The sequence below is a fragment of the Ranitomeya imitator genome, chromosome 4 (genome assembly GCF_032444005.1).
Source record: "Ranitomeya imitator isolate aRanImi1 chromosome 4, aRanImi1.pri, whole genome shotgun sequence".
In the NCBI taxonomy this organism is placed as follows: Eukaryota; Metazoa; Chordata; class Amphibia; order Anura; family Dendrobatidae; genus Ranitomeya; species Ranitomeya imitator.
In genome coordinates this window covers 173,471,135-173,480,548 of record NC_091285.1, presented here as the reverse complement: position 1 = coordinate 173,480,548, position 9,414 = coordinate 173,471,135, and the positions used below count along the sequence as shown (strand labels likewise).

The 9,414-nt window shown below is 45.8% G+C and overlaps 1 pseudogene; it reads left to right on the top strand.

Moving 5' to 3' along the window:
• The first annotated feature begins 5,868 nt into the window (after positions 1-5,868).
• Positions 5,869-7,609, top strand: LOC138674469 (cell surface hyaluronidase CEMIP2 pseudogene; annotated as a pseudogene).
• The last annotated feature ends 1,805 nt before the right edge of the window (positions 7,610-9,414 follow it).

Genomic DNA, 9,414 nt, shown 5'->3' with positions numbered 1-9,414 from the left:
AGGAACTTTTTATTATCACAATTTTGATAGAAATGAAAATTAAAATATTTATTTAAAAAATGCTTAACAGCAGGAAGTGTGACAAAATTTTAAAAAATCACCAATACCACCTGCTAAATCTCTGGTCACTCAAGTGCCGAATTTCTGGTGGTCCTAGACTTGGTTTACTTTGCTGCATTAATGACGTATTTGCATGTAGCTGCCGCAGCCAATCACTGCTTTCAGTGGTCTTGTGCTTTCCGCACAAGCATCACCACTAATGCCAGTGATTACCAATGTAAATTGACCACAGGCGGTAGCCATAACCAAGCTGCTGCTCTATATCGCCCTGGCACTTCAATGGAAAATTGTGTGCTATTCCCAATGTGCTATCATGTGTAGGGTGGATTACCCTCACTTGTAGGCCACAAACCTTTGCCACCTCCTGCCCTCCATCTTCAGGAGCCGCCACACACAGATCAAAGGAAACTCGTTTCATTTCAACACGTACAAGTTTACTGAACAGTTCAAGCTTATCAGACTGTAAGATGCAGTATTGGGCACCACACTTCCTGTTCCTTGTTTCCTTAACCCAGCACGCCTTCAGCATCGCTATCAATTCCTTCCGGACTATCTCCACATTCACTGGCTTTCTCAGCCCTTTAGATTTCCTGTCCAGATCCTTTATTTTCCCTTCTCAAGGTTCCACATTCATTGTCCCCTGTAAGCCAGAGGATAAGGCACTCTCCATAGTGCCAATACCGAGCCCTGAGCTCCAGATGTTGCAGGAATGTCCACGAGGGATTCTAGTAAGTCCTCCCACTGCCAAGAGCAATAGATAATTGCTGGTGCTAGAAGACCACTGCACTTGAACTTGACCTTTTTACTGTACTTTGCTATCTGACTATCAGGAAGTGATGCACTTTTACTAGGGATTGCCCCTCCCACTGTGGGCTAGTCCCAAACCTTAGCTATATCTTATTCTATGTCTTAGCTAACTACAGTTAACATCTCAAAAAATTATGTACTAAGCCTAGTGCTCCTCTCTTGTGTCCTAGATCCTAAGCTACATCTCTGCCATATGGTCTACACTACCATATCACAGTCTATTTACAATATACACTAAAGCCGCAGTATCGAGTTCACATAGAACATATAACATTATATGTGTAAGAAGCATGACATTATATACATGACTCGATTGGTGTCTTCAGGGGTAGCAATGCAACAGTACAGTCCGCCATTCTTACACCTGCAGCAATAAAATACATGTACTAAATTTAACAGTGAGAAATGTGAGGATTGTTCCAGCTCCTTTCCAATTAAAAGTCCTTTATTGATCCATATCTTTAAAAATCATCCCTGCACAAAGGGAATGAGAATAAGCTATTAGCCGTTTGTTCACATTCCCTTTGTGCAGGGATGATTTTTAAAGATATGGATCAATAAAGGACTTTTAATTGGAAAGGAGCTGGAACAATCTTCACATTTCTTACGTTTTCAGCTGGTGCTACGTCTGGGTCAGGACGGGTTCACGTGCTCCTGTGGTCTGTTGGTGAGCTGACTGGGCCTTTGGCCCCCGTATTTTTCTATTGATATACTACATTTAACAACATTAGAGCTGGTGGATAGTTTGATATTCAAATTCATCAGCTTCGCTGAATTTTCCTATCTCGATGTGATGTGGAAGGTTGGCTCACTTAGCGGATCCCTGAGATAGACACAGGAACACGTTTGGTTAAAGTCTGTGGGTGGTTTATTGCTTCATAAACCATAAAACCCTAACTAATAACAGAAAACAGACTTTCTGGCTCAAATGAAATACAAAAAAAGGCCATATAAAGTCCTTCAAAGTATGACTCCCGACTTCTGGGACAACACATGCAGCATCTCTCACTGGAGCTTCAGTCTGGAGGCTTCCTTTTCTCTGACTGGACATTTAACTTCCTCCAGCCACACTCTGGAGGTGGAGATATGGTGGATAGGCATCCCGCCCATCTCTAACTTACCCACCATGAAAGCCAGACTCATATAACTACTGGATTGCTCCCAGCACATATCATGCTGAAGGAAAACGTATGGCTTTCACATCAAGCAGAATAGCAACCTTTGCAACACATATCTCCCCTCAAGTACGGTGCCAGAGACCCTGTCACATTCCCCCTGACACCAAACAAGGAATTCAGGAGAAGGCATCTGCTTTCCCGTGTAACTTCAGAGGTCTGTGTTCTACGAGGAACCTGAAATCTTAGAAGCCTAAGAACCACCAAGTCACTCGGGCATTCTTACCCTTTTTCTCCCTTAACCATGTCAGAGAGGCACAAGTTTGAACGTCCGGCCTAGTAGATAATACTTCAGTGTATCCACAGCCCATTTTATGCCTAGACAGTCACTTCTTCTCGACGATGGCATAGTTCTTCTCGCATGATGAGAGCTTCGGGGTCAAATACAGGATAGGATGTTCTTCTAAATTTATTTCTTGAGACAGCGCAGAGCTCCCAAGCCACCTTCTGATGCATCCGTCTGGACCACGCACTTTTTGCTGAAGTCAGCTTGGAAAGCAGTTGCTGCCGCTTTTGAGTCGCCTTAATCTTATCTATTTGCGGCTGAATTTCGCCCCTCCCGACAACACCGCCTAGGTACTTGGCCTCCCTATGGCACATTTTTGGGATTTAAGGTGAACCCCGCATTTCTTAAACCATCCAGAACCACCTGTAACTTTGGCAGATGACTAGCCCAGTCAGCGCTAAAGACCACAATGTCATCAAGGTACGCTGCGGCATATTTCTTATGCGGAGTTAGGATCCGATCCATTGCCCTCTGGAAGGTTGCTGGGCCACCTGCAGACCGAAAAGCATTCTGTTGTATTGAAAACACCCATCAGGCATTGAGAAGGCCTTCTTATCCTTTGCACTCTGGGACATGGGGTTCTGCCAATAGCCCTTTGTCAGTTCAAGAGTTGTAATGTACCCCACGGGACCAAGTCTCTCAATGAGTTTGTCTACATGAGGCATCGGGTAAGCATCAAAACTTGAGACTCCATTCAGCTTGCGGTAGTCATTACAGGACCGCCACTCACTGTCGGTCTTTGGCACGAGGATGATTGGACTCCACCTTCCACTTTTCAACTCCTCTATCACCCCAAGGTCTGGCATCCTCTTCACCTCATTTGAAATCACCTCCCGCTGTGCTTCTGGAGTTCTATAGGGCTTGAGGTTCACCCTTACATGCGGTTCTGTCAACACATCATGCTCCATGACCTGCGTATGCCCTGGCAACTGCGATAACAGGTCACGGTTTGGCTGAAACTGCTCACGACACTGTTGCCTCTGGGCCGACGTTAGAGTCTCTACAATGGTGACATCGCCCACTGTGGCTTTAGGACTGGCTCCAAAGCAAGAGGTTTCCAACAATTCTTGGTCTCGCCAAGGTTTGAACAAGTTCACTTGATAGACTTGGGGCGGCTACCTTCGCCCTGGCTGGTGTACCTTTTAATTAACTTTGCCCAATTTTTGCACCACCTCGTATGGGCCTTGCCACTTGGCTAGGAATTTGCTCTCCACTGTTGGGATCAGCACTAGCACGCGGTCCCCAGACTGGAACTGCCTCAGCCTCGCTGATTGGTTATACATACTTGCCTGTGCCTCCTGCTCCTTCACGATATGCATTACTTTCACCATCCTCTCCGCAGCTTGGCAACATGCTCTATAATGCTTCAGTGTGGTGTGACCTTGGCTTTCCAGGTTTCCTTGGTGATGTCCAAAAGCCCTTGCAGATGTCGACCATAAAAGAATTCAAAAAGTGAGAAGCCATTAGAGGATTGAGGAACTTCCCTGATGGAGAAGAGCAGAAACAGAAGCTGCTATTCCCAGTCTCAACTGTTCTTATCAATGACCTTTTTGAACATGACTTTCAAGATTTTATTGAGTCGCTCTACTAGGCCATTGGTCTGCGCATGGTAAACTGAGGTTCGCAGCTGGGCAATCTGGAGGACCCTGCACAGTTTTTTCAATACCTTGCTTATGAAAGGGGTTCCCTGGTCAGTCAAAATCTGCTTTGGCAGGCCGACCTAGCAAAATTATTGACAAGTTCCTGGGTGATTCTCTTAGCCAAAGAGTTCCTTAGGGATACTGCTTCGGGGTACCGGGTTGCATAGTCCATGACCACTAGGATATATTGGTGCGCTTGTGCAGACTTAACTAGAGGGCTTATTAGGTCCATGGCAATTCTCTTAAACGGGGCCTCTATTGCAGATAACCGGACTAGGGGACTTTGGAAGTGAGAAGAGAGCAGTTATCTGGCAGGTGGGGCAAGACCTACAATAATTCAATAACATCCCGGCCAATAGAACCTCTGCAATGTTTTCTCTTGCGTTTTCTCTACCCCCAGATGTCCCGCCAAAACATGCAAATAGGCCATGTCTAAAACCCTCAGCCGGTACGGTCCTGCTCCACTAACTCACCTCCCATCAGTGTAGTCACTTGATACAACAATTCGCCATTGACTGCAAAGTGTGTACCTGGTGTCAGCCCCCGGCTCTTGAGAAACCCCATCAATCGCAGACACATTTTCAAAGGCCCCTTTTAGAGTAAGATCTCACATTTGAGCAATTCCAAAATTTTCCCCAGTTCAGGAACCTCGGCCTCACTGGTCATGGTTTCGTCCTCATCACCAGCTAGGCACACAAGGGGAGCTCCTTCACCTCTGACCGCAACAGGGTTTAAGCAGGGTTGTGCTGGTTCCTGCCCGACTCACTTGGTACCCCTGCCTTTCCCCACAAGTCCCAGAACAGGCTGAAATCCTGCCCAATTATCATGGGGTGTAGCATGTTTGTAACTACCCTGACCTCAGGGGACTCCATACCACAGTTCTTTGCTATCAATACTCTGTCAATAGGGTAGTCTTTGGCATCCCCGTGGATAAAACAGATGCCCACATGTCTCCCTGGGATCAACTAGTGGGGAAGCCTGACCCTTATAAGGCTCACCAAACTCTCGGAGTCCAAGACTCCTGACATCAGTGCTAATAGTCCAAACTGCAGGTGGGAATAGGCATAATGCGAGCAGCGCCTGCCTATGCTACAATCCATCTGCTCGAAATACATATGACAACGGGCCACTATGTGTCTAGGACCATGACACTGCCTGTAGATCAGGTCTTTACCAGCAGCCGGGTTCCTCCTGGGTACCTGTCGACCACCTGGTACCTTTCTACGATGCCCACCAGGTCATCCGCAATCCGGGGGTCTCCCTGGGCAACCTAGGTCTGCACCGGCCTGGGGAGGGACTGAATAAACGTGTCCATAACCATCCGCTCAATCATCTGGGCTGGAGTGGAGAACTCTGGCTGCAACCATTTCTGGACCAAATGCAATAAGTCAAACATTTGTGAGCGGGGAGGTTTATTACCATAATACGCCTAGTGATAAACCCTTTGGGCTCTGACAGGCATAGTGATCCCTGAGAATTCTAGAACAGTTTGTCAAACGTTAAGCTGAACATATATTGGAGTTCCAGCTATTAAAATTATATATTGAAGGAGTCATACAGAAAAAAATAAATAAATAAATAATGGACAGAGGAAGGAGGAGGCCCTGTGGCAGAACAGTGTTACTGAAATGCACTAGACCGCATTGAGACAAAGCCAGCCACTATTCTCATCTGTGTCCTATTAGATTGCAGTTTTTCCACTATAAGCCATCAGTACCTGAGATGCTCCACAGTTGGTGCAAGCTGCAGTGGATTTAACCGGCATTGGTTTTGTTGCTGAAGGTGCTTTGGCATATTTGGGGTATGCTTTGGCCATGCCGTTGCTAGTTGTTTTGGATCGAAATGTGGCATTGATCATAACCCTTTCACAACCCTGAGAAGAGCAATAGCTGTGGCCAGGCACTTTATTACCCACAGACCGAAATAATAGTGTGTGCACAGCAATGAGGGATAAAGTGTATGGAAACTACATTCCTAATCCAGCCACGGACTGCATGGCAGTATCAACTTTTTGGATTGCAAATCCGAACAATAATCTGATAAGTAATGCAGCGGCTGGTTCTCAGGATGCAGGGATTTGGTATGTGTTTCACAAGTCTTCAACAGGAGAATCCCTCGGGCTCTATCCAGATACCAAGTCTGAGCTCACGCCTTTTGGTATATTTTACAATAACAGAGTCCATTCTAACTTCAAGGCTGGCCTGTTTATTGATAAGGGTGTAAAAACTACAAACGCAAGTGCTGAAGACCCAAGGGAATATCTGTGTTTGGACAATAATGCCAGATTTCGACCCCATGTTGATGCTGATCCTCTAAAACCAAGAGTTGCTGCTCTTATTGATGGCCTGGTTTCTTTTAAGAATAATGACCACGGTGCTTGGGTGAGAGGAGGAGACATCATCATAACTAATTCGGGGTTCTCTGACAATGGTATTGGCCTCACCTTTGCAAGTGATGGAAGCTTTCTAAAAGATGAAGGCTCCAGCCAGGAAGTTTCTGAATCTCTGTTTATAGGTGAGAGTAGAAATTATGGATCTCAAGGAGGCCAAAACAAATATTGGGGGACTGGAGGAGTCTATGGTAGAAATCGCACACTTCCTAGAAACAGAACTTTCCCGATCAGAGGCTTTCAGATTTATGATGGGCCCATTCGTCTTAAAAAGAGTACATTTAAAAACTTTGTGCCAACATCTGACCGATACACAAGTGCAATTGGTTTTCTGATGAAGAATCCATGACAGCTCACCCTGAGGAATAATGTTTCATTCCTTAAGTTTGGAGCAAATGTTTCATTGAGGGCGTTCTTTGGGCAGTCTGGGCCATGGTTTGAAACTGGTGATATGGACGGAGACAAAAACTCTATCTTCCATGACGTGGATGGATCTGTAACAAATTATAATGATACTTATGTAGCAAGAATGGACAACTTCTTGGTCAGACATCCTAAATGTGGGAATGTTACAGAATGGAATGGGGTCATCTGCAGTGGAAAATTTGCTCAGGTCTATATTCAAGCTCGAAATCCCCAAAATCTCACCATGTCCATTGTGAGAGATGAGTATCCTTCCAATCCCATGACCCTACGAGGAATCAACCAGAAAGCCCCTTACCAGCAATATCAGCCGGTGGTGATGTTGGAAAAGGGATACACCATTCATTGGAATGCACAGGCTCCACAGACTATTCATCTCTACCTTATTAACTTTGACAAAGGGGACTGGTTTAGAGTTGGTCTTTGCTACCCACCAGATACAAGCTTTCAGGTGATGTCACAAATTGTCAAGAGCCAAACTTTCCCTGTAGAAGAATACCAGCCTGTGTCCTCCATAGAAGAACTGCAGAAGAGGCGGACAGAGGGGAAGTTCTTTTTTGATAACAGCACAGGATTGCTTTTCCTCTTTCTCCAAGCAAAACACAATCGCGATGGCCACAGCTATTGCTCTTCTCAGGGTTGTGAAAGGGTTATGATCAATGCCACATTTCGATCAAAAACAACTAGCAACTGCATGGCCAAAGCATACCCCAAATATGCCAAAGCACCTTCAGCAACAAAACCAATGCTGGTTAAATCCACTGCAGCTTGCACCAACTGTGGAGCATCTCAGGTACTGATGGCTTATAGTGGAAAAACTGCAATCTAATAGGACACAGATGAGAATAGTGGCTGGCTTTGTCTCAATGCGGTCTAGTGCATTTCAGTAACACTGTTCTGCCACAGGGCCTCCTCCTTCCTCTGTCCATTATTTATTTATTTATTTTTTTCTGTATGACTCCTTCAATATATAATTTTAATAGCTGGAACTCCAATAGTGATCCCTGAGCATGTCAATATCTCCATTTTCAACTTGGCATATTCCTGTGCTTCCTGTAATGCCAAATCATAATAGGCCTTCTGGTGCTCAGCAATCAGTTAGGGGGCCAGCACTTCTGTCCACTGCTCTACTGGTAGCTTTTCACGCTTTGCCACCCACTTGAACCTAGTCAAAAATGCCTTTACATAACCCCTGGGGTCATCTTTTGCATTGCACGTTTTACTGCTTTCCGGATGCACGAGCCATCACCTTGATGTGGGAGAGGGGCGGTTTCTCTGCTGCGGACTTCTCCCACCAAGAGTCCCATCTGCCTTTCTTGCAGTTGAAGTTGTTGAATTAGAAGTTTATTTCTCTTCTGCTATACCTGCTGCTGTTGGCTCAAGATCTTGTGCTTGATTAGCTCCTCCATTTTGTCCGCACATTGCTTTGGGGCAGTTTCTCCCACTCTGCAATACGTTTGAACACAGTCAAAAACACCTCTACATGATCCCCTGGGGTCATCTTTTGCATGGCTTGTCTTACCACTTTCTGGACATACAAGTCATCACCTTGATGTTGGGGAGGGGCACTTTCTCTGCTCCAGACATCTCCCACCAGGAGTTCCATCTGCCTTTGATGTTGTTTAATCTGCTGCATAAGGAGTTTATTTGTCTCCCGCTGTACCTGCTGCTGATAACAGAGCTGCTGCTCCTGGTTCTGCTGCTGCTCCTGGCATTCCTGCTGCTCTCGATGTAGTTGATGTTGCTGCTGTTGAGTCAGGTGCTGTATTAGCTCCTCCATTTTGTCCGACCGTTGTTCCTACTTTGTAGCCACCTAAACCCAGGACAAATGAGTCGCCCACAGCTGCTACCCATGTTCCTGGAACGTTGTCCGCATTCTCCACCACTTGTGGAAGGTCGGATCAGTTAGCAGCTTCCCGATGTAGACACAGGCACACATTTGGTTAAAGTCTCTGGGTGGTTTATTGCTTCATAAGCTATAAAGCCCAAACTAATAACAGAAAGCAGACTTTCTGGCTCAAATGGAAAACAAAAAGAGTCCATATAAAGTTCTTCCCAGTATGGTTCCTGCCTACTTGGACAACACGTGAGGCAGCTCTAGCAGGAGCTTCAGTCTGGTGGCTTCCTTTACTCCAAACAACACAGAGAAAAAAAAACTGGCTGGACATTTAACTCCCTACAGCCACACCCTGGAGGTGGAGATATGGTGGGTAGGCATCCCGCCCATCTCTAACCTACCAACCATGAAAGCTGGACCCATATAGCAATTGGATTGCTCTCAGCACATATCATGCTGGAGGAAAAATTATGGCTTTCACATCACGCAGGATAGCAACCTTTGTGACACATATCTCCCCTCACATACAGCGCCAGTGACCCTGTCACAGTGAATTGAGCTCTGCACTCTGACCTCATATCCATATACTGTACAAGCATACAATGGCGCTACTTGGCCAACCTCCATCTTTTATACTGGCTGTAATAGTCCACCCTGTGTGTGACGCCGATCCAGCGATGTCTTCACTGGTAACCAGGGTAAACATCGGGTTACTATGCGCAGGGCCGCGCTTAGTAACCCGATGTTTACCCTGGTTACCAGCGTAAACATTAAAAAAACAAACACTACATACTTAC